The following is a 25,601-nucleotide window of genomic DNA, read 5'->3' on the forward strand; positions in this document are numbered from 1 at the left end:
TTTTATCAGGGGTTAAATTTGGTCTTCTAACATTACAGGATGACAAAAAAGTAAGTGTAAATATGTATGTAATAGCCCTACATGATGATAGCATAATATTATTAATAATAATTATAAAAGTATCTGCACTTAGTGTCGGGATTCTCCCCATTTTTGTCGACGATGGCTAAAGGAAATCTGCCTTTTTAGTTGTATCACCTTAACATATATAAAGTTTGATGAGCAAAGTCGTAGGTATCATAGTTTACAGCTTAATAAATATATATATATATATATATATTTCATTAGAAAACACACATTCATTTACTTTTAATGCATTGCTATGCGGTATTAACATTTTAATACCATTATTGATACTATGTGATGTCGATTTCTTGCCTAAGTTGCCCTGTAGTTCGATGCTGCCCCACGAAGCTGCCCTGATCCAGGACAATATGTTTGACTGTTGAAGGGCTGCCAGAAGTAGTTGTTAGTTGCAGTTAGGGCGCGTCCCTCTTTGGATAGGTTATCCACTCTGAGGTCTGATATCAAAGAGGTCCATAATTTCCAGCTTCTTCCCAGGAGAAACTCTCCCTTGCTCTTTTTCTCTCTGTCTCTCTTCATCCTCTTCTTCTTTGCGAGTTCTGTGAGAAACAGCAAGGTGAGTTAATTCCTGCTAATTCATGTGTATTTCTTAACAAAATGAATAGGTGCAGTGTACCTTTCTAAAACTGTAGATTCTCTAGAAAATGACTTTTTAAATTATGGAAAAGACAGCTCAACCAACTTTAGATTTTTCCTGATTTTGTATTTTTGATTTGTTAAAAATGAAAGCAGGAGATTAACAACAAAATCAATCAATCAATGCTTTGCTTTGCGCTTGAAGAGTACAGAAGGGCACATTCTTTTTAAATATTTCAGTCAAAGTCGAGAGCAGACAGAGGGGCAACAATTCATGCATTTACCAGCAAGTGATTCTCAAATATGCCACCAAATAATCTGATATATAAAAAAAATATTTAGCTTTGAATTATTAGATTTATAATCGTTAATAAATTGTAATAAACTTCATTAATTTGAAATTGAACATGTCTTTATATTGTTTTCTATGGCTGAAATCTGTTTCCTTTAAATATCATCAAACTTTGGAAATTTCCTATTAAGGTCCAAAGATTATCTCTGCCCAGGGAACCGGAAATTATAGCTTTATTAGACTAGATTATTTGAGGAGATCATATGTGTATCATATGTGTATGTGTTGTATTTGGGCTGAAGTTAATTATTTTTTGCAGAAACAAAATGAATTAAAATGGTAAGAAATAGGTGGATAGAGTTGATACATTAATGAATATTTATCAAAACAAATCGGTATACTTAACATTTGTTTTTTGATAATAAATGCCCTCTAACACCTTACAATAAAGCTCCCGTAAAAAAGAAGAAAACAAGTATTTTATTACACACAATCCTATATATTCCCATTAAGCATTGACTCTAATCTGTTTCATATGAAAGCAGCACCCACAGAGAAAACAAACAGACAGCAGTTTGTTGTCTTAATCAGCTTTTTAACCCAAAAGCAAATTCAAAATTAATATTTATTTTCTAAGATAAATATTACACAGATGTTTTGTTTTCAAATATCCAGAATAAATTCAACTATTAAATTGTGTATCTTCAAATAAGTGCTCAATTGTAATATAATGTTTACAAGTTTTACATGAGAAAACAACTTCTGGAAAAAAGTTGTGCAATTAAATGTATTTTTACATTCCCTGCACAAACTTGGACTTGCCCTTTGGAAAATACACCAATGCTGATATTCTTTGATTCCATTAAATCAATATTTCCATGCTATTTTAATTTAGGAAAGACCATCGCAAATGATGTGATCACAAGCAGTTTTTTTGAAGATGCTGAGTTGTGTCTCATTATAAGGTATTATTGGCTGGCTCTTTATGGGAAGGTAGGGTTAAATAAGCTCGGCTCGTCGTTCTACTTGTACGTCTCTGCTGATGCAAAAGTAATGTTTGAATAGCGTGGCACGGTGAGTTTTCGCAGAAGTTGTCTCTTTCTTGCCTTTCATCGTATGATTTGGAACATCAATACTGCGCATGTCTTGCGTCCACCATTTTGTGATGAGAACTTTACTGCATGTGCTCCCATTTTATGAACTTCGGTAGAACATGTGCTTGAAAATCCGAGGCCTTGAAATCTTTTTTTTTCTTTTTTTTTTTGAATCGATCACGTTTAGGATCAATTAGATACTTCTACTTATTGGAAATATTACTCAGATTATTTGCAGATGAAGCACAACCAGCGACTCACATGTTTAATGAACAGGAGTGCCGACACCGTGCAGTGATAATATATTATCATTTATTCATGCTTGTCCAGACAACAATTATTTTTTCAAGCTGTGCTGCACCTTGCTGTGATACTCTTTAGTTGCAGTCCGTGTGTGTGTGTGTGTGTGTGTGTGTGTGTGTGTGTGTGTGTGTGTGTGTGAGTGAATGGGTGTGTGTGTGTGTGTGTCTGTGTGTGTGTGTGTGTGTGTCTGTCAAACAGAGAGCAGAAAGTGGTGGTCACGGTCGGCTGCCTGAGGTGACTGGTGGGGTCAAAGTTGAGGCTGTGTTAATAAGACGCGATGTGCTGCCCTGGGACCTCTGTCCCATGAGGGATAACCCCCTAATCGGCATTAGTTAATGTGTTAGTAATCTTTACCTTCTTAAAGCAAACAGCAGTGCAGCATTCAATGGGCCCGCTTGGCCTCCCGTGTAACGCTTTTGACCTAGGGGTCATGGCCTTTGTTCCCCGCTCGATGGGGAGTGCCCTCAAAGGTCTCGGGTGTAATAGAGAAGTTGTTTAGACACGTGCGGGGCTTAAGCAAGACCACCTCATAGACTCTGCTCCTGCTCCTGGAGAGTATGAAGCCCTCCCTCGTAGTGTAGGGATACTTCTGTGGTTAGCCCCTTAAATGAGTCCATTAGAATATACACGTGTTTTTATGTGCCGCATATCATGTCGAGTACATGTGGATGTAGTGGCGGTTGCTGAGCAAGCACAGAGTCACCGCTCTCTCACCCTCCCCAACCCTCCTAATGCCTCCTCGATGTTTGCAAATGACTAATTGAAAATATTGTTTGATCCCCTTCCCTCTGCAACTCCATATTCGTCCAGCTTTCCGCACTGCTTCCTGTTGCCGTAGAAAGAAAGCTGTAGACAAAACAGTGTTTCATAATGTGCCCTTGTCCTGTGCCCTTATCTGAACTTCCTGTCATAGAGTGTTTGCTCATGACTGACTTAAATATGCGCAGCCCACAACTCTCATTGTGTGCTATACGAGGTATAATCAGACTGAAGGTCCAATCAAGGCCCTGATACCCATGTGACCATTTTAGGATAAGAAATGTAATAATTATTTTTAAAGAAGTCGGATATATATGCACAACATTTATATTGCTATTTCAATGTGTGCCTTTGAACCATTTTAATAATATTTATTCCACTGTGTAATAATCTTCATATGGTTTTTGATGGGCTTTTTGTAAGATCCAAAGCTTAGACATTTCAATATTACTAATAGTCACCTGATGCTTCTTACAAAATCGACAAAAAGACTTGCAGTTTCGAGAGCTTTTCTTTTCAAAATAATTATAGCCAAATGATGTCGGGATGCAGAGTCCATAACATGGCGCCCTCTGCCATTTTGTTTCACATCGTATCAACAATTCTCCTGATTGACTGATTCTGTATCACACAGATTTTGCAGCCACGGACAAAAAGTGTTGCTTCTCTCTACATAAAAGTATTTACATCAAAGAGCAGTTTTGAAGTCCATGTCATTGTTAAGATTCTAAGAAGTAATGATAATATCTAGATATAAATATATTTTATAATTTAATCCCCAAAACATATTAGTAGCAGTTAAAAGAGTAACAATGCATTTCATCAGAAACTGTTCTTTTTTTCTTTTTTTTAAATAAAGTTTATCTTAGTTGTCAAAATATTGTAAATTATGACTGTAAGATTAATGGTTTAAAATGTCTTGAAGCAATGTGGTGAGAGCTGGCAGGTACCCAAATCTGTATCCTCAAATGAACTTTATGCCATGCAAAGTGCAGTATTGCACACTAAGCATAAATGCCCACAGTCTGGAACAGCTCCCTTTTTAATGCTCCGACTTCTAACGTGTCCATGTGATACACTGAAGCCGTAATGAAGTCATTGGTTTCTCTCAATTGGTTAAAATGCATGGATGGCGAGATGTGACGCGCAGCTGCACTCCTAATAGGATTCTATAGCCGATGCCAATGTCGATGCCTGAACCGAGCTCGTGTCTCATTGAGGGGGAAGGAGAACGGAGAACAAATGAATTGCAGTCCAGCCTTTTCTGCACCAAGTTAGCGTAAATAGTTCTAACCGTTTCTGTCTGCACACCGTCTGTGTTTAGCCACCTGTTGTTTTGTTCGTTAAACCTGCGCAGCAAAGAGACGTGCAGAATGGAGAACAGTGTTTGTGGAGAATCCCGTCTCTGTGCTGCTGTAGTGAGGGAGAGAGGCGGCGAGTATAGCGGGGTGGTGGCCGTGCAATGAAAGCAGCCCTCACAAACTGTGCAGCCTGAAGCTGGAGCAGCCATGTTAGGCAAATCTGTGTGAGCTTGAGTCCCGCTAATATTGCTGTGCCCACTAAAACCAACAGAAAGTAGTCGCAGAGTAAAAGTAAGAAAAGTTTAACCCCCACCTTTTTTTTTTCTCTCTCTCATTGTCTCTGCTAGGCATGTAGTCCCCTCTTTAAATCACAGCAGCTTATAAAGCAGAAATGCAATCAAAAAGGTTCCTCAGTACACACTTTACATATCTCCTTCCTCCTTTTCTTTCCTTATAGAGGTCCTGCAGTTTAAGGCCGAGGGGGGGGGGGGGGAGTTGGAGCCACGAGCTCTGCTTTTTGCAGTTTTTTTTTTAGAACCAGAGCCAAAAGAGGCAGGAAGTTGTTGTACAATAGCGTTACAGTAATCTGCCGCGAATGGAAAAAGCCAAATGATGATCGGCGAGTAGAGAAGGTGGCAGAACAGAGGCAGAAAAAGTGAGGGAGGGAGGGACAGAAAGAGAGCTAGCCTGTGTGTGTGTGTGTGTGTGTGTGTGTGTGTGTGTGTGTGTGTGTGTGTGTGTGTGTGTGTGTGTGTGTGTGTGTGTGTGTGTGTGTGTGTGTGTGTGTGTGTGTGAGAGAGACAGACAGACGTTACAGCAACGAATAATCAATACAATCTAAGATGGTGGAAACGGCCATGCTGTCTCTCCCTCTGGTTAACTCTCTGGCGTGCTTTCTCCTCGTGTAAATCAGTGCATGGATTCGGTTCGGACTGATTGTTTAGACCATTTGATTTTCTGTTTTACCCCTCCTCTATTTTAAACAAGACAAATTAGCATCTCTTGGTGGGGGTGGTGGTTCTTGAAATGTTCTCCGAACTGTTGAATACATTTTCCCGGGAAAGTGGCAGCTGTTTTTCCTCGAGGAAAAGCAGCGACGTCTCACCCAAAAATGCTTATCAGCCTTTTGACTTTGTGCCAAAATAGCTGCGAGGGTTCAGCTGCAGCGCTCAGCTCGCTTTGTGACAGAGCCGGGGCAAGGAGGAGGGTCCTAGCCCTGCGTTCTTTGCCACGTTACTGAAATAAACACTGCGGAAGCTTATCTTTTTTTCCTCTGTGCGTGTGTGTGTGTGTGTGTGTGTGTGTGTGCGTGCGCGCGACTGGTCTATTCTGTGCTTTCACGCCAGTCATTGTGGCATGCTAAAGAGTTAATGCACTCGGAGAGAGAGAGAGAGAGAGAGAGAGAGAGAGAGAGAGAGAGAGAGAGAGAGAGAGAGAGTGTGTGTGTGTGTGTGCGCACACCCAAGACTGTACCAGCGAGAAGAGCCCCACCACAGTATGAGATGAGCTTAATAATTTAACCAAGCTCTCAAAAGTGCTGCATATTTCAAGGATCCTTCAGCGGGGGAAGTCCATTCTGAACCACGGTGTATTCTCTCGTCCCTCGCTTTTCTTTTCACCAGTTGATACGAGGTACTGTATAGTGTATCCCAGTATGGCGTGCGAGTGTGTGGACTGCGTCTGCGCAGTGCTGGAGGAGTGGATTTCTGTGTCATTCTTCCTCCTCCACCCCTCCCACATTTGGTGCTTTCTACCCTCCCACACTCTCTCTCTCTCTCTCTCTCTCTCTCTCTCTCTCTCTCTCTCTCTCTCTCTCTCTCTCTCTCCTTCTGTGTCTCTGTCTCCCACCCGTCTTATGCCCCCCCCCCCCCTCCCTTATTCCCTCCTTCTCCCCCGTCTCCGGTGCAAATACAGTTCCTTGCCGCGTTGGACATGTGATGAAAAAGTGACTGGTTCGCGCGCTCCGCCGCACCTCCTATTTCATCATCAGCGGGGCATTTCTCCCCTTCACTGTGCGCTCGCTGTCTCCTCCTCTCTTCCTCTCTCTCTCTCTCTCTCTATCTCTCTTCTTTTTCTCTCTCTGTTCCGCTCGCTCCCCTCTTTCTGCTCCAGCCACACGCGAGGGGGAGACTTAAGCTCTGCGAGGGGAAAAAAAAAAAAGTCTGCTGCTATTTCTACAGTCAGGGCCTCCCCACAGCCCGCCCTTCCATAGACGGAGCTTTTTTTTTTCACTCACTACTAGCTGGATTTTAACCCTCTGCCTCCAACTAGCTGCACAGCAGCTCTGCAAAACCTGGCAACAAGTTGCTTTTTAGTGGCCTTTTCTCACTTTTGGCGCATCGGTTTTTGCATCACTTTGGATTTGGGCGCCGTTTCTTCCGTTCTTTTGTGTTTTGTTCTCTAGAAATGTTCCGCGTCTTCCTATTTTTGTCTCTGGCGATGGGTTTCTAGTAGTATTTATTTAGTTTCCCTCTTTCTGGATGGGAAATCGTCAAGGTGGTGTTTCGCCATGTGATGGGCCTTGTTCCACCTGGAGTGTCGGGGCGCCATTTCCGACGGGTAACCTTCATGGGGTGGGCTCGTGGTCTGGATGACCACTATGGATGACAGGCATAGAGAATGTAACCAGTATCCGAGGGCGAAACCCATCAGTGTTTTAAAGACCTTCTTCAGCGACCGGCTTGATGCACCTCCTTCGTCTTTACTCTCGGTCTCTACCACTATTTCCTTCCCATGTCCTCTCTCTGTTCCTGTGTCTGTCTCTCGCTCCCCCTTGTTCTCTCTCTTTCACACCGACTCGCTCTCTCCACAGGAGAATGAGTGGTGTGCTGAGCCGGAGCTCTTTCTGGGACAGGTGCCAACTGCAAACAAAAGACATTAAAAGGCAATAAGAGAAAAAAAAAAAAATTTGAATTGAAAAATGTCTAATTGTTGCATCGAAATATCAGAAGTAGCCCCGCGTGTCGCGTCTCTACGCGGCCACTTTGCGCTACGATTGCATGTTTTGTAAGAAGCATTTAAACAGATTTCTGCGACCAATTCTGCTGATAAAGCAGAAGTTTGAATACTTTGCCACACTTATTCTAGTGAAGGCATTTCATTCGGGCAGAGGGAGGGAGGGAGTAATGTGGGAGAGCAGCATATAGACTGCTGAATTATTCATGTGCCCAGCCAGGGCTGTGACTGGACTGGTTGTGCGCTATTTGCATGCATCAGACATGCTGTTGGTCTGTTTGCTAACATTCCTCATTCAAAAGACTTGTTAACTAGCAGACGGGCTTAGCTGGAGCCTTGCAGACAGCCTCATGGCCTCCTATTGTTTCGGGCCTCACCAGGCCTGGACCCAGCCAGTGGCAGGCGAGCCGTGCAGCCCTGAGCTTGGGGGCTCAGACTGTGGCTGGAAGAGAGATTGTGGCTGGAGCTGAGACTCAGGCTGGGGCTCAGAGCTGGAGTTTGGGGCCGAGGCACGGCTGTGAAGGGGACAGTCTGAGGGAAAATGAGTGGGTGTTGCTAGGACCACCAAACGGGAAAGCTTATGGCTTCCTCCTCTTCTTGACAGAGATGCGGATCAAAGCGCGAAGAGCTGCCGTATCTCACAACCCGACCGGACATTTACCACCTCCGCTTTCAAAAATTGGTGAGTATTATCTGTTTTAATATCTGTATGCGCGCATGGTTTCAATAGAAGTTTGACCATGTTTTTTTTTTTACATCCTAGGCTTTCAGTGTTTAACAGGCACCCTGTATAAATAAACATTTGTACACAAAGTTTCTTTTTATTCAGTGCGCATTTATACGTTTGAATGTAAAACCCTACTCATTCATGTAGTTTAGGAACATGTACAATAGAGAGCTATGCCGTTCACTTTGAGAATGCTTTTCTGTAACTTTTCCCAGCTTTCCAAGAATCCTAGTTGTAATTTAGTAATGCAAAAACATAGGTCCTTAATGCCACTTTGATTGCCGCCTGGATAATCCTACTTCGTGGTAATCAGTGGATGAGCGGAAGGCCACGGTGTTGGAGGTATTTCATATGAGTGATGTGGTCCGGGCTTAGTTTGTCGTGTGTGAAGAGAAGTACGTGGTGTACTGAGCGTTTTCAAAGGTTTAATGTTCTCAAAAGCTCGACTGTCAGCCGCATTTCAACGAGAACACTGCATTTCTTTGAATTTGATGTTTTGCAGGTTGTATTTGTCAAAGTTCTGTTTCGTTTAAGAAGACAGAATGAAGAACAAATCGAAAAAAATAGTCCATCACTTCGCCATTTGCAATGTATTTGCCAATACAAACGGTTGTAAAGGCAAATAATGTTTACCACATCATATCCTGATTTTTATTTATTTTTTTCGTGGATCTATATCTTGCTTCTTTGAACACAGGAATTTATGCTTTGCACAGCAAAAATGTTGTGGCAAGTGTACACAAAGACTCTCAAAATGCTTTTGTAATTATATTTATTTAAACATGTGAAAACATTCCCCTCTTTTCATTTGAAGGAAGAAACTGTGGATGCGGTCGTAAAATCCCACCAAACGATTGTAAAACTTGACTTAAGATAACTTACTTTGGACAAAATGTTAATCGACTGTGGCTCCTTTGGCTCTTTGTCAAATACTTGCTTGTTAACTTTATCAAATTAATGGAAAATTCAAGTTGGATAGATAAATGAGACATATGGAAATGTACAATCCCCAGGTCTATTAATAACATGTAATGTGTAGTATTGCCTGTAAGGGGAACTAAATACATAGTAATCACTGTTTGTCGAATATCTCAATATCACAAATTAGCCGATTTAGAAGTGCTTTGGTTTTCTAATGTCTGCTCAGATGTCCATCTGCTTATCAGGGCTTATAGAAAGGGGGACTTTTTGAAGGGCAAAGCCAACCCGATATTGCTCTAAGCTTTCAGGTAATTTACGATTCAGGGTCAGCTTTTCCATACGTAGGTGATTCTGTTCATTCATATGGATATAAGCTCTGCTTAACCAGCAGTGGACACATGGTTTTGGCTGGCAGAGTATCACACTACTCCACCCCTAAGGCCTTTTTGGAGAATGGATGGCAGGAGTCCAGGGGAAGGTTGCATGTTGAGAGGCAGATGGCAGGGTGGTGAGGGTTTGCAGTATTTTCACTCTCTGTAAAAGTATACCTGACCAATCCCAACAGTCTGGTGCAGCCCACAATGAGGCCCAAAACTTCAGCTTTACTGCAGCAACATAGCAAATACAGCAAAGTCAATAATGGGACACACACACACACACACACACACACATGCAAATATAAGTACTCAATCACACATACATTCGTGGGTATAATTTGATCATTTTCTTCATGCAGAATGTCAGATATTTGTACTTTTTTAACAATCGTGATCATATTTTATGTTCTTCTCAGTTTTTGTGTGTTCTTAGGCTTTGATGAAATGTTGTGTTCGATGTGTTAATTCTATTAAACGGTCAAGATTGTATTTTAATAGATTTTATTGGTCAATATATTTAATAGATTTTCAAACTATTTTTTAATATATATATTTTAAATACACAAGTACCAGCCTGTCATTAATATACTGTAAGAGCAGAGCTAAAGGAAACCACAGAAAACAGCTCGAACAACAAGTTCGCAAACTTGAACTTGACCGTAGCTTTGACCTTGAATGAATGGAATTCTGGAATTTTTTATGAATTTTATTTTAAATAAGTATTTTATTCATGAATATATTTGTTTCTGTTAAATATTATATGTTTTTTGTAAAGATACAAGAAATTAAAACTGACAACACTTCATCACTTTTTAATGCTATGAACAGAAAAATGCCAAAACGAGCACTCTCAAAATGAATTAAGCATTGTATTGAATTATAAGTAATTATTATTACTGGATGTGTAATTCAAGCTTTTAAAAAAAAAAATGTAAATATTTTTCATTTATGGTTTAACTTTTTTTTTTTTTTTTTTTTTGTATTTCATTTAGACGTATTGGAGTTTTACAGTTAAATCTTATGTCATATTTAGAGAGAAAAAGATTAAATGTTGCAAAATAATGTACTCTTCTAAAGAATTACTTTTTTAAGAATTTTAAAAGTTCTGTCATAAAGTTCAGAAAAGGGAATACTTGCTGAGAATCTTTTTCTTTTAACAAGCATATGTTTATATAGAGGAGCATAATGCTTTTACAGCATTTCTTTTAGCATAAACAATATGATAACATAGCATCAGCATATTTTGGTCAGGATGTGTGTGTGTGTGTGTGTGTGTGTGTGTGTGTGTGTGTGTGTGTGTGTGTGTGTGTGTGTGTGTGTGTGTGTGTGTGTGTGTGTGTGTGTGTGTGTGTCCTCCACTTTCTTGCGAGATCACTTACTCGTGATTTTTGTAAATTTCCATTGATTATTCTTTATGACTTTATTGCAATGTTTTTTTTCCTCTTTGATAGAAAACACAAAAATATCAGATGTCTAATTATTATTATTCTTTCGACTTCTGAAGGATCATTGTGATTTATTTTTTTTAAATGTAATTATTTATTTAAAACTACAATTCTTAGTATTTAGTTTATGCCCTTACACTAGTATAGGAAAGTATATTAAAGCATCTTTACTCCAGTTAATTTTGTATGATTTAATTTGCTCCAAAACATTTAAATTGGTCATGTTTAATGTTATAAGCTTAAAAAATATATATATATTGATATAGGTGAGGAAATAGTGTCTCAAAACTGCCAGCCTGAGGCATTGCCACATGAGTTAAGCATACCTAATATTACAAATCGTATTTCACACAACATTAATACACGGCATTAACAGAAAAGATGGTTTTGATCTGGAGATAACTTTTTGAATGAGATGTTTCCTGTCGCAGGTTTTAATGGCCATGTAAAAGCTACATTATGTCTCCAGTATTTCTGCCAGATACTTTTGAAGTGTTGAGTATGTGGTTAAGGTCACGTGCCAGTGCTCAGTGTATTCTTACGAGTGCAACACACAGTGGAAATGAGTCACTCACCAGTACAACACAGCAATAAGCCACCAATGCACTGCTTCATTTGTTAAGTGGGTAAATTGGTATTTAAGATTATGTGATTTTCTTTCATTTATGAGCTTGCTGTGATGTTGTGAATCCCATCCAATTTCCTCCTGGCTAATATGAAATCCAGATTGGAGTGATGAATGGGGGCCAAGTGAGTGTGAGCACTCACTGTAAATATATATGTTTCTGCCATTACAATGAAGCCTCTTTATTTTCTCCCTCTAAAACGCTTTCAGTGTGCAGTTTTTTAATACAATAAAGCCGAGAAGCCCAGCATAGTGAAAGTTATATCGCATGCCTGAGCTCTCTGGATGACTGTCAGGGTTCGGGATTTGATTGACATACGGTACTGCCTGTACTCAAAATTCACCAATTCACTGTCATTGTGTTTTCTAGATATTTAATCAACAATGATACAGTATGTATTCATTGTTAACTAAAAGATATTTTTTGTATTGATACATTTGATATACATTATATATAAATTAATTCTACGTAAACCGCTAGGCTAGAAATGTATACATTTATTGTGGAACTCTCCAATTTTTCAAGTTAAAGTAAATATATACTTTATTACTTTACTTTATATACTATATACTGTATTAATTAATAAAATGAAGGGCGTGGAAAACAGAATCTGACATGATCTTATGCATGTAGAAAATATGTCTACATCAGGGTATTGATATGACGACTTAGATTTAGGTCCAGTATTCCTACTGACGCTATAAGCGGTGCTGCAAAGTAGCTAGCACTATGCTATAGGCTAGCACGAGCAGGTCACTGCTTGTGGAGCTAGAGCTGGATTCAAATTTCACAGTTTGGTAGCCCAGCTCTTCAAAAGGTCACAGTGCATTCTGCAAAAAAAAACAACAACAAAAAAAAAAAAAAAAAACCTGTGAGACAATTGCTTAAATTTTACAGCGGTTGTGTCGCTCATTGAAACATCTGCTTCAGGCTTTTATCTAGCAGTGTTTAGCAGTGGGAAAAGGCTGTTGAAATCTCCTCGAGGTGAGCGGCAGTGTAGTCGGATCAGGTCTCTGTGGTGAAAGGCTGGCCGGGCTCCCCGTTGCCCTCCTGCACTGTGAACGTGGGAGACCAGACGAGTGGATCTACAGTGGCCACTACAGGCTGTGTGGCGCACGCATACAGATTAAGCACTACAGTACAGTAGAAAGTAGGCCAGGCCTGAAAAGAGAGGAGAGGGGCTGGACAAAGAGGACTGAGACCCCGATACACACACACACACACACACACACACACACGTACATTTTTGGGGTTGGTGTTGTGTATGCAAGTGCTAAAATGATTGCACAAAAGCCCAAAGTTCAAGGCTCAATAAACAAAGTAATTACAGACAAGTATGCTGATGCACTCACACACACACACGTCACACTTTATGCACACACACACACACACACACACACACCAAAGTCTCCAAACCTGCTTTTCCTCGCTTCTCTGCGCCATACATGGAAGCCATTAGTCCATTACCCCGTTGACTACTGAGGATTGGGGGCCATTTTATTCTCCCCGTGTTAATCAGGATGTCAGCTGGGAGTGTCACATGTAATTTATCCACAAAACCACAGCAACTCCACAGAGATGGTGAGCACAGTCATAATGACATAATATTGGACTGGTGGAGAGTTACAGGGAGGGGGGGGGGGTTGACAGATGATGTAGATTTTCCTCCCCTTTACCTCCCCCTCTTTTCCTCCAGACGTTCTGAAATGAGACCTGTGCAACTTTCACCTTGACATTGGCTGAGGTCAAGGTGTTCCCCTGAGTGTATTTACCCAAGGACAATGTTCTTACACACTTTCTGTACCACCAGAGTCCTGCTGTTGATTGCTAAGCATTTAAAATAACTTCGCCAAGGGAATTCGTCAGACGTTTTGATTGCCAGAGCGTTTTCTTTCACCCAACTAGATTACTATTTAGAATCATCCACATAAAACTCAACGTTTTCTTTGCTTCTGACCGCTCATTGTACTCAAGTCTGAGGCATCACGTGCGAGTGTCTGTGCACGTCTCGTCGGGATAGAGCCTTGTTTTATGTACCTGCCAGGCAAAGCGATATTCCAGATAACGCCGAGCTGCGCCCACTCAACTTTTCTTTTCCAACGCTCATATATTTCTTCAGCTTTTTGGCCTCCGCTGTCGCCAAGGCAATTTAGTCAGAGAAAAACTGCAGCATCAGCAAAAGTGTTCCACTCGGAGGCAGAGTTTGGGAGCGTTGAAAGGCCTCGCCTGCAACTTTCAGACTATCAAAATACTGTAAATCCCTTCCCTCGCCTCACCTCCACTTCATCACTCTCTTACTGTTCATCAGTGCTGAGATGAATTTCTCTGGCTACTTTTAGTGGTAGAAACAAACACGCTGGCCTGAGAAATTATCATGAAAATACTATGTGCTTTGATATGACATTACCTCCATTTTCTTTCACTGGTTTGACTGCAAGTTCTACAACTGCAGTACTGATTGCAGTAGCAATATTGTGTTTTCTTGCAATACTTGCAGCTATCCATGTGGTATTCTAATATACTGTAGACTATCCCCCCTGCACATACCCGCCCAGGCTTCATGAGTCATCAACGTGCATATACACACACACAAACAACACACACACACACACACTCTTACTCACACACAGAGTGCAGTGAGTGCACAGCTCGGGCATGAATCTCCCTCCATGGGCTGGAGGAGTTGGGTTACTCATGAGCCCATAAACATGTGCTGGCGGCGGTCCAAGGCACTGCACTGTAATTACGAACGTTAGAAACAATATATAAAGGACCCTTCCCCGGCAAGGCCGTTGTCCTGGGCTGCAATTAGCGTCCTTGTACAGAATTATCACCCTTCAGCGGCCGCGTGGAGGCCTTTAATTGGCAGTGTCCTTCTTGGTCTGTCAGAGGACGACCCTCGCGTCTCTCTTCATCTCTATCGCCCCCTTTTATTTTATTTTTTCTGCAATCTGAGATTTCAATAATGATGACAAAATACCTCTTGTTTTCCTTTTGTCCCATTTCACCTCCGCAAGCATCGCGCGCCCACGCGAGCGCAGGATAACACGGGCACATGTCAAAAGCCGCCTCGTACATTAACGCCGCGCGGTCTGCACATGCCCTCGTGTGTGTGAACGTGAACATACTGTGTGGAAGATCGCTCATCGCGCTCACAAGTACACGCGTATGCGCCGCCTCGCCCACGCACATGACACGGCAGGCTTTCAGTAATACAGCATGCCAAAGTGTGTGCACGTATGCAGCGAGTGGGTGCTACTGGGCAAGGCCGAGGCCACGGTGGAGCTTGTGTGTTGGTGTTGGGTGAGCATGCGGCAGTGAGAGTTGGCGGGGTGCGCAGGGCCAGCAGAGAGGGTGCGGTGTGTTACATGTTGCACTAATGAGTTTCCTTGGCCAGGCAAGACCGTGGGGCGAGCTTATTAGTAAACAGGCTACAGAGAGGAGCCCCTACAGCCCTCTGCTGCTGTTGCTGCCGCCGTCGCCGCCGCTGCTGCTGGCTCTCCAACTGATCACTCTCTCCGTTTCTGCTCCTCTCCATTGTTTTCTCCTCCTCTCTCTCTCTCTCTCTCTCTCTCTCTCTCTCTCTCTCTCTCTCTCTCTCTCTCTCTCTCTCTCTCTCATATGCAGGCAGTAAGATGGGTTTTGACTTCAGCCAGAGGCACAAACAATTTGGCCAACAAGTGAAATCAAGGACAGACAGACTGGCGATCGCAGCAGCATTGTAAGTACCATAATCTATTGTAAATTGAATATGTCATTATTGAATGATGTATTGTAATGCTGTTGTACTGTCTTGCACATTTAATTTTATGAGATAGAGGCTGTAATTAGAAGCTGCGCAAGTTTAATTTGTCGTACGCATGGCATGAGCTTCTCCATCTCCATCTATTTTCTCTCTCTTCCTGAGACTTATTATATCATGAGCTTGCATTAGATTAAATTGTAATGGCTGTATATTGTGCCTTTATCCCATTTGAAGTGGTCCCGATGGCTTGTTAGTGCAGTAGATTAAAAAACAAAACAAAAGCAAACCTAATCTTTAGTGCGCACACACACACACACACACAGAAATCACTCAGGGTGCAATCTTAATTGTCCACTAGGCGTAGGAAGTCTTGCGCTGGGGCCTGGATCTGTTAGAAAATGGCTTCCACTCTCTGCCTTCCAGCTCTCAGCTCCCCGCCGCCATTTTGTGTATTGCTGCCAATGTAGTCAGGTAGCAGGATGAGAGGGACGGAGTAAAGTGTGGGGGGGGGGGGGGAGAAAGTGGGCGCAACTGGACGCTGGGTTGGAACAAATTAAAATAAACAGAGAGGAGTGGTAGGAATAGGATAAAAGTGGTGCTCCAATGTGTAATGATAGAACACTTAATATGTCTTTTTTCTGATGGAGAGAGGTTTTTTTTTTTTTTTTTTTTATTGTTGCCGACTGACTGCATACAAACAAGCAGCCTCCCCTCTGGACCCTTCCCAGCTCCTCTTCTCAAAGGGCTGACCTTGGGTGGACGCCATAAACGGTTCTTTTCCATTGGAGCGAATGTGCTGGCAGGGCCCACAGCTGCATGACCCCCTTCCACCCCTCCATCAGTCCTCCGTCTCTCCTCCACAACACCCAGAGTCCTCAGCAGCCCGGCCCCCATAGTAACACAACCTCTAGTACCATAGAGCCTGAGTAGCCTCAACCCATACTGTGCCTGTATCATATGCACTTAGTAACCCCACCCTACAACCTCGGTGGCTGGCTGCCTGTGGCTCTGGAATTCTGCATGTGCCAGGCATTTGATTACATGGGCAGATGTTATTAAAATCCTCCTCTCATCTGGCCCCAAAGACCACAGATACTATATCGAGCTTTTTAGTGGGTGAGTGCTGATCATTGCAAAACGTACCTGTCAAAGTCACACAGAAACATCAAGTGGTTTGGCTTGAACTATGTTGAGCGACAGTGAAAGATTAGAGGACAGACGTTTCAGGAATAGTTTTTGTCATTTTGTCATTTTCGTCATTCGACCGCCATACAAATGAACTAATTTACTCAATAAAAGGGATGTAACCACGTTGTACGTTTCAGTTCAACAAACCAATAATCATCTGTTGCACAGTATACCCACTACATTCACCGTTGATGGAATTAGCCTCTAAATGTTGAAAGCAGTTTATTATCTTAATAGACAGTTGCTATTTGAACTTTGAAGTATTTTTCCCCGCTTACCGTCACTCAACTTAGTTCAACTTACTATGTGTTTATGGCTTGAAGTGATGCTGTAAAAGTCCCTGACTGTATCGGTTTGTATCTTTGATGGTATGTAACTGATTTAGACTCGAGGGGACAAAATATAGCAGAGGTCACGCCAGCAGTAGGACCTGGCCTATTTAGGCCTGTCACAGACAAACTCTCATTGAGACGGACATACAGTCAATGGCTTTGCTAACCGTTCAGAATGCACTCTGTCCCCTTTGGTTCACCAGTTCTTAATCTGGCCATGTGTTTGCATATGGGACAGAGTGGCCTCCATATTGTGTTTGTGGAATGAATTATGAATGCTATTGCATAACCGCGGTCTGTTTCTAGGGCATATCTCTACAGTAATCTACCCAGAGACCAAAGCATGAATACATTTACTCGGCCTACACCTCTTGGAAATGATACTGTGAGGCTGGCCTGTCTGCGTTTGTTTATGATTATATAGAGCAGATGGCCATGCAACATGGTCGCATATTACACACTGGCTGTCTCGCTGGCACTGCCACACACACCAAATGCGTGTATGCAGAAATGTAGGACTACTTGAAGGGGATTCAAATCCACAGAAGCATTAAATATCTTTATCAGAGTACATTCGCTATATATTCTCCTTCATGTTGGCAGCGGCCCTGGAACTATAGGCACTGGCGGTAATAGCTGCTGCCAAATCAAGCTTTTCAATGCTAACTGTGGTTAACTACGCTGTATTTACAGCCTTAGCTTTTAGCTATAACTGCTAACCACTGTAGTGAGTCTGACTGCTGCCAGCTGTAGCGCGGGGGTAACGAGTTCTTCAAGGTTACAAACTGCACAGATCCCTGTCTGCCCACTCTGCCTCCCTGTCTGTCAGCTGAAGTTCATATCCAGGGAGAAAGGTATTCGTCCCACCCTCTAAATATAGCTGGCGACAGATGCAGCTCGGTGGGGCACTGCCCAAGCTGAAAGGGGCCCTGCAGGCAGGCCGGAGCAGAGCTGGGCATGGAGACGTGTCAGGACTAAAGGCTTCTCCTAATAGACGGGGGCCCGACAGGTCACCAGCAGCCGCATGGCAGTGCGCGTTTCACCGGCCTCCATTAGCGTGGAGTCACAAAGACTGAGCCTGTGAGTCTTTACATGACGACGTTTGATGTATTTCTATTTCTGCATTGTGTAAAAAAGACACGTGCGTGCAAGCGTGTGCATGTTCTTCTTCATACATGTGACTGTATACTGCGTGTGAGCGATGAGAAGCAGCTGGCAAGGTTGGTCTGGGCGACCCCTGCTGCGTGCCCTGTCATTACAGTGATTGGGGTCGTTTTTTTTACCTCTAAGGATGTGGCCCGGGGAGGGGGGGGGGGGGGAGATCAGCTAACTCTGCCTAATCCAGCCCTCCTCACCTGGCATGTTTATGGCTGTGCTGGGGTAAGGAGGGGTGGATGGGGGCGGGTGAGGGTAGGTCACTGGGGCCGGTTCGTCTCACAGCCTGACAAGGCAGACACGCGTATTATGCACATAGGCGTGAGTACATGCACACTCCATCGCGCGTACATACATGTTGATCCGCACACAGACACCACGCATACATTATGCATGCACTAATACTTGTAGCTCCACACACACACACACACACACACGCCCGTAGGCACATACTGTACACTCAAACATCTTCATAAAGTCCCTCTTCTTTCCTCGCTCACACCCGGTTTGCGAGCTCGGTATCGGGCTCATGCGGAGGTGACGGGGAGGTCAGCCTGTCTGACTTTGAGCAGAATCCCCCTGTGGCTTGCCCCAGCCATCCCCCCTGGCACGTGTAACAGGACCTGCCCATGCAACCTCTCCTCTTCCCCCTGCTCCTCTCCTCCCCGTCCTCTCGCCCCCCCCCCCCCCCCCCCCCCCGGCCCTGGTATAAATAGATGGGTCATGCCTGCTGTGCTACCCAGAGGGGGCTGCTGCTGCTGGGGAGGGGGGGGGGGGGCACAGAAGCCATGCATCCCTTTTATAAATGCTCCACCGTGCCTATCTGGACTCCTCCTGTCTGCGCCCAGACACCACTTCACTTGTTTCAGGACACACACACACATATATATACGTAGATGTACACAGACAAGAGAGAAGTACATTCACAGAGGCGTCTTAAGTATTCCTGACCACTTCCCTGACAGAAAGGAAGCCACACATGTACAAACACGAGGACTAATGAGAACACGTACTGTGCATCGCGTACTTGCAAATCAACCATAAGCACTCGTTTAATCTTGTGGTGCCAAAAGGCATTCACTAAGGCTAGGCTGAGGACAAGGGTAAATGTGAGCAAGAGTCTGATGAAGAGTGCTGTTTCTTGAAACCCACCAAGTTAAGTGCTTGAATACAGATAAATAGGGAGCAGACTTTCTGCACGAGATATTTTGAATTGTGTGTTTGTTCCAATATAAAACCTGATTTGTGTTACTTGTAACTTAGAGTACCTTCAGGAATATATCGTGTGTTTTCTACAAAACACAAAGCAGCTCAACAATACCCCTAATAAAATAACAATATCAGTCTGTACATTTGTTGATGATAGAATAAGTGAACAAGACTAGGACTCTAAATAAGCCTTTTGATGACACCTTAGCAATAGACTATGCAACAGACACTGTTTCTGTCTCCCTAAAAGGTATTGAGCTTTGATACGAAGCCCTATTGATGGGCCCTGCACTTGCCTAGAAGATGACATTATTTGTGAAATATAAACTGTGAAAAATTAAGAGATATTCTGATCTGTTAAACTCCATTAAAACACAGGTCAAGAATCTAGAACATGGACTAGGTGGCCACATACGCTAAAGAAATTAATACTAAATATAGAGTGGTGGGTGAGTACAAATTGACATAAAAAAAGGGAAGATTGGGGATGCATATTGTGTGAATGTCCAGCTTCTTTTTCCAAATTATTCGCCGCACTGACTAACCACAAAACCACCGGAGCCTTAAAGATCCGTTTACAAGCTTACGTCTCTCCATCTTACTATTACTGCAGAGAAGCTTCCGTATTGATCGATGGCCGCTGTAGCACTTAGACTGAAGTGTGATTGAATCAAAGTGGCCTCTCAAGCAGTGTGCGCCTGTTGCTGTGAACGCTGTGTGAAAATGTGACGAGCTAAATGAATATCATGTTTTGCCTCGTCCCTCAGTTGAAACGGTATTTTTCCATGTTTGTGTGTGTGTGTGTGTGTGTGTGTGTGTGAACATGTGTGCACGTGTGTGTGCGTCTTCGAAGCCGCATTCTTGTGTGCGTGTATGTATCTGTTTATGTGCGCTGGTACGTGCTTGTGTGGCATTAGGAGACAATGAGGTGTAGAAAGCTCGACTTTGCACCTCGGCCCTTCTTAGCAGCTAATGGAGGTGCAAGGCCGAAGCGGCGTCTCAGTTACAGACGCTCTGCTTACTGAGTCTGCACACTTTCAAGAGGCTGAATTTTCAGCTGGACAAGCTCATCTTTAAACGAGGCGTTTTTAGATCGTATTGCATAACTGTGTAGACAGCCCAAAACGAGCGTGCACAAGGGTCTGTGTGTGTGTGTGTGTGTGTGTGTGTGTGTGTGTGTGTGTGTGTGTGTGTGTGTGTGTGTGCGTGTGCATCGCATATTGGTCCCCTGCAGTATGTGTGTGGGTGCGAGTGTGAATATCTTCCTGTCACTGGATGATGGCAACTGGCTTCACTTGAAAGCAATAGCTTTCCTGGACATGCACTCTGTTGGTCAGGGCCCCAGAGCCATCAACTATATTAGACTGAAGTATGTCCAGTCAGCAGACTTGAGAGGACAGTGTGCCTTGACCTTACCTTATGAAGTGTGGACCCCACACCGCTGAGCGTTTTTGCAGGGCTGCACAATGAGAATAGACTGTGAGAGGAGCTTTGGGCACATCGCCACAGTTTTTCTATATGTGGTTACTGTTTAAACACTTAAAATCAAGAGCAAAACATTGCTTGGTTGGAATATGAAGAAAAAGTTCTTTTCCATGTTTTTTTTTATTGAACATAGTTAGCTCTAAATGAAACTATTATATGCTCATTTTACTGTAGGTGTGTACATGTATGTGTTTGCATACTGTAGGTCGCCATACTGTGTCTTTCCTTCCGTCTGCAAAGTGTCCGTGTGCTCCTCGCGTCTGTCTGTTAACCTTTAGGGGTGTGTGTGTGTGTGTGTGTGTGTGTGGTTGCGCATACTTACAGTCCACTCATCCAGTGCTATGGTGTAAGTACGGCAGCGTTGAATAATGCAAAGAGCCTCAGACTCACCACTGAGCAGACACAATGGGGCCTCTCAGCTCAAGACATACCGTTCTGCATTATGCTGTGCTGTACATTTGTGCCTTCACAGACAGAGTAATATTATTGTAGCGCTATGTGCTGACAAAGATTACCCTGACATGACTTTGCTTCGGCAGATCGTGTGACAGTTAAACATGCAGGATGGTGTGGTTTCCTCGCACAGGAGTATAAGCCATGTAGAATTCCATACAAGCATATCTGGGAAGACACTTAAACAACAAACTCAAATTGCAAGCAAACCCCAAAAAGTAAAGAGTGCTGGTTTCGCTGGTGTGTTTTCCGTCGATCTCACAGAAGGCATGTCTAAAAGTCATTGTGTGTTGAAGTATTTTCTCCGTTTCCCTTTGTTGCAGGAGAAACAGATTATTCCCTCTCTGAGTCGACGGGTACCTGACATGCTGCTGACACCGTGATGGAGGGCGCTGCGTGTTACGGAGCAGGTGAGACACATTATCAGCGGCAGCAGCTGCGGCCCTCTGCTCCACACATGTGGGCCAGGGTATGCTAGCTTGAGCTCGCCCACCGTCAATACTGGTGACTGCTGTTAACACTCTCCTCTTCGAAGCGCACAAACTCTACTGAGTAAAAAAAGGGATGACACACGGTGGAATAATCTGCGCAGATCATTATGCAGCATTAATACCTTTTCCTTTATTTATTTTTTGCTTAAAATATATTTTCTTTCTCTAATTATCACTTGACCTCTTTTGACAAGCGATGCTGTGGATTGGAAACATAAATGTGCCACCGTCTTTCAGTTCTGATCATAAGCCAATTGAATGCGGACTAAAACATGGTCATCTTATTTAATTAATGGAATTTGACGCTAAACAATTTTCCATACAATCCCTACTTTGGATGTCACAGGATCCTCTCAAGTTATTTACTGGGCACATTTGAATATGGAAATATCTCAGCCATACAATTTGTTTTGGACATATCCACCTCATTGGATCATTTGAATCCCCCCCCCCCCTCCCCCCACACACACACACACACACACACACACACACACACACACACACACACACACACACACACACACACACACACACACACACACAAACACCGAGCTCAAGGCATGAACCAGGTGACCCGATCGTCACATTGTGTTCTGAACACACAGACCTCTGGTCTCACCGGTGAGCTGTCCCAGAGGAGAGGAGCGTGTGTGTTTGTGTTTCAGTGAATCATAACCGCTGTTTTGCATTCATCGAGGTGTGTCGAAGCGGATTACCTGCATGAACGGGGACCTGAAATGACTTTGTCTTTAAAGACTGTCCTTTGGGGTGAGGTAGTAGGTTGTATAGTTTTAGGGTCACACCCTTCCTGTCAGATAACTATACAACTTACTGTCTTTCCTGAAGTGGCTGTAATATCGCCGGACGCCGTTGTTGGAGCTTTCGGATCTGGATCAACGCTGGGATGTGCGCGTTTACCCAACGACTGCTAAGAACACAACTCATTTACAGCATTTGATAGAGGTTGCTCATTTAGGGTTGTAGTTGCTTAACGTTATTTTTCTCAGAACTGTCAAGGTTGCACTTAAAGACTTTATGGTCAAAAAAAAAAAGAAGTGTAATGTTTTAAACAACAACTTTGTGTGTTAACTTTCACTTCTGTTATCCAGTGGTCATCCTCTTTCCTTCGTCTTTTTTTAAATAGTCATTTATGATCATCACAGGACTTTTGTCAAAGCTGTTTTTACTCAAACTGTTTAAGATCTGACTGTTTGTAATGTTAGTGTCCGACCTTTCTGATGTTCGAACAGGGTGAGGTAGTAGGTTGTGTGGTTTCAGGGTGGTGATTTTGCCCAATCAGGAGATAACTATACAACCTACTGCCTTCCCTGAAGGGCAGCAATACTTCACCATACAGACAACTGGGGGCATCTAGTTCAAAGCATCAGAAAAAAGAAAAACCTCCCAAAAAATAGAAAAACCACACCGGGTCAACTGTCTGGCCCTGAGCCACCGGTCTGCTTCTTACCTGGAATGAGGACGGCCAATCGCAGCAGCAGAGGCGACCAGCAGGTAAATACTGTTCACTGGACGACGTGGCTCTGATACGTTTATTCTGCTCCGAATATTAATAAAGAATATGAAGAAGAATCATTTTGTCTTTGGCATTTTTTTCAGTCCTTGTGTTTGTTCTGTCCTTTTAAGTGTCAATTTAAATGTCTTAGACTTTGGGACTATTTGCAGTTGAGCGACAGCATTGGTGCAAAATGGTTTCCAAAGCATTGTCATCCCTGTGAAGAAATGGACAGACAGTATATTTTTTAAGTAGCGCATGCTCTCTTCTCAAGTACCAAATTCTAGTAAATCTTCAGTTGGTTCTGACCAGTTTACTGGTATCCAACATTTTTTATCATCGCCCGTTGAACGGTTGAGAAAAGTTTGGAAACATCTCTGGAAAAAAAAAAAAAACCCTGACTTGACAACCTTCATCCTTTCCTGGGATCAGCCAGCAGCCCAGAGCGGAGCAGATGGAAAGAAGAGCCGTGGCACAATCTCACCTCCTGCGCTGCAGCATGATTCATATGGCAACAGATGATGGTTACAGTACCTCTCTGGCCAACGGCGCACACACACACACACACACACACACACACACACACACACACACACACACACACACACACACACACACACACACACACACATAGATGGATGACGAGGTGAGTGCCAGCCGGTATCAGGCCAACTTGGGCATCAGACGTGCCTCACTGTCTGAGACTGCAGCCCTGTATCTCATATCAAAGTCAGACTTGGCGGCTGTCAATCACAGTGAGACCCCCCCCCCCTCGCTCGCCCCCCTTTCTCCTCCCTCTACAGTCACATAACCGGTCCTCAACTCTGTGTCTCGGGGAACTTCTTATTAACATGCATTTCACTATAGAAATGCACGAACAGAATGTAACAGACGCGTTGCAATTCCGCTGTACATACTTGTGCGGCTTCACGCATATCGGTCATACCAAACGTGCTGAGCTAAATACACCGTCACCAAAAGTGAGAAGGATCATGTGACAGTACATCAGTGGAGTAGCACAGCACAGGGCGGCAACATTGCAGAGTGGGGGGGGGAGAAAAGAAAAGAACACCACTGTACTGTATCCTTTGTGTCTAGACAAGTGTTGGATGTATTTGTATGTGGGCTGCACCCACTGTGTAGCTGTCCCCCGCCAGCCACCATATTGAATTGATTTGAGCCTTGGCCCTGGTGATAGAGCAAAGTGAGCTGAATACTAAAGCCTGGTGAGACAATGGCTCTGTGTGCATCCTGTCTCTGGGGTTGCATCTCTAAAGCCCGTGCTCCATCCTTCATCTCCTTCTCGCTTCACCGAAAAAAAAAAAAAACGTTGCAAAAAGCTTTAACGTCCACCATGGGATATTCTTCCCCCATGAGAAAAAGGAACTAATGAAAAGATCTTGCGGCTCCATCTGAAACATTTGAGCCAGAATTCAATAATATACTATTGTTTTGCCCAAAAGTTGCCAGGAATTTGACAAGAGCAACACTCACGGCATTGCTTTTCCAACCCTTCATATGATGTCATGGCTGTATAAATGGAAAAGTGTTATTGATCGAATGTAAGTGGATAGGATTGAAGGCTCTGTGTGGGCAGGACCCTCAAATAAACCTCTGAGCAGAGTGCATTTGCTGAAATGAAGAAACGCTAATCCAGTTTCTAAATAGAATCAGCCACATTAATCTGTGCAACAGTGATTAAAACAAGTATTGTTCAGGCTGAAATGTAGGGCAAGGAAATGAAATCGTGTGTCTCTGTTGCGATATTCTTTCCGTTTTCATATTTAGATTTTCTGCACATAGAAGCAAATCAATTTGATATAGTGACTCACCAATATAGTCGGTGACAACAGGCCCCACTCACCTGTAGATGTGGCAAAAGCGCCTCCTAGTGGATGCTCATTCAACATCCTTCAAATACAATATGTTTGCGCCTAATTTACCCAATATTGTAATCCTCTTTCTCCATAATGTAATTTTATTTTTAGTCATTTCTGCCTACTCCTAGAGCTGAACCCAACAAATATCTTTTACAGGTCGTTTTCTCGATTTGTCGTTTCAATAAAACACCAGAGCACAGTCAAAAAATGGCCATCACAATTACCTGAAAACCAAGGTGATGTCATCAAATGTCTTGTTTAAACGTCCAAAATACAGGAATATTTAGAATTCAGGAAGAAAACAGAAAATTCTGAATCTGTAATTGATAGATTTTTGGCATTTCTTCTCAAAAATACAGTAAATCAATTATCAGAATAGTTGCTGATTGATTTTCTGACATCACCAGATGGATATATTGACTTATTGACTCATTGTAGCTCTACCTACATGTGGCAGGGATTGTCTGTCCATCATCCTGTAGGAGGGATCCCTCCTAAACTGCTTCTCCAGAGGTTTCTCTGGAGAAGAGTCAGCGGACAGAGGGTGTTAAAAAGCCATGTGTGTGTGCCATTTGTGTGTGTGTGGTTTTTTTTTTTGGTATACAAATAGAATAAACTGGACTTGGCTGCAAAAATGCAACTTTAATGATTTAAGCAAAAAGTTGTAGTGCATCCAAAAAACTAAATCAA

General features: G+C 43.0%; 1 protein-coding gene across 3 annotated transcripts in view; it reads left to right on the forward strand.

Moving 5' to 3' along the window:
* pparab (peroxisome proliferator-activated receptor alpha b) overlaps positions 1-25,601 on the forward strand; it is a 75,110-nt gene that overhangs the window by 14,922 nt on the left and 34,587 nt on the right. Inside the window, exons 3-5 of one of the 3 annotated variants that reach the window (XM_068708063.1) lie at positions 7,969-8,046; positions 15,088-15,181; positions 21,351-21,437. The gene's annotated coding sequence lies outside the window, so the exon portion shown is untranslated. Of the gene's footprint in view, positions 1-6,328; positions 8,047-15,087; positions 15,182-21,350; positions 21,438-25,601 lie in introns of those variants that run through there. The other 2 variants (XM_068708066.1, XM_068708065.1) reach the window with 2 other exon arrangements.

Source organism: Cebidichthys violaceus, unplaced genomic scaffold, assembly GCF_023349555.1.
Source record: "Cebidichthys violaceus isolate CVI_PGR_0920_01 unplaced genomic scaffold, fCebVio1.0.p SCAF_131, whole genome shotgun sequence".
NCBI classification, from domain to species: Eukaryota; Metazoa; Chordata; class Actinopteri; order Perciformes; family Stichaeidae; genus Cebidichthys; species Cebidichthys violaceus.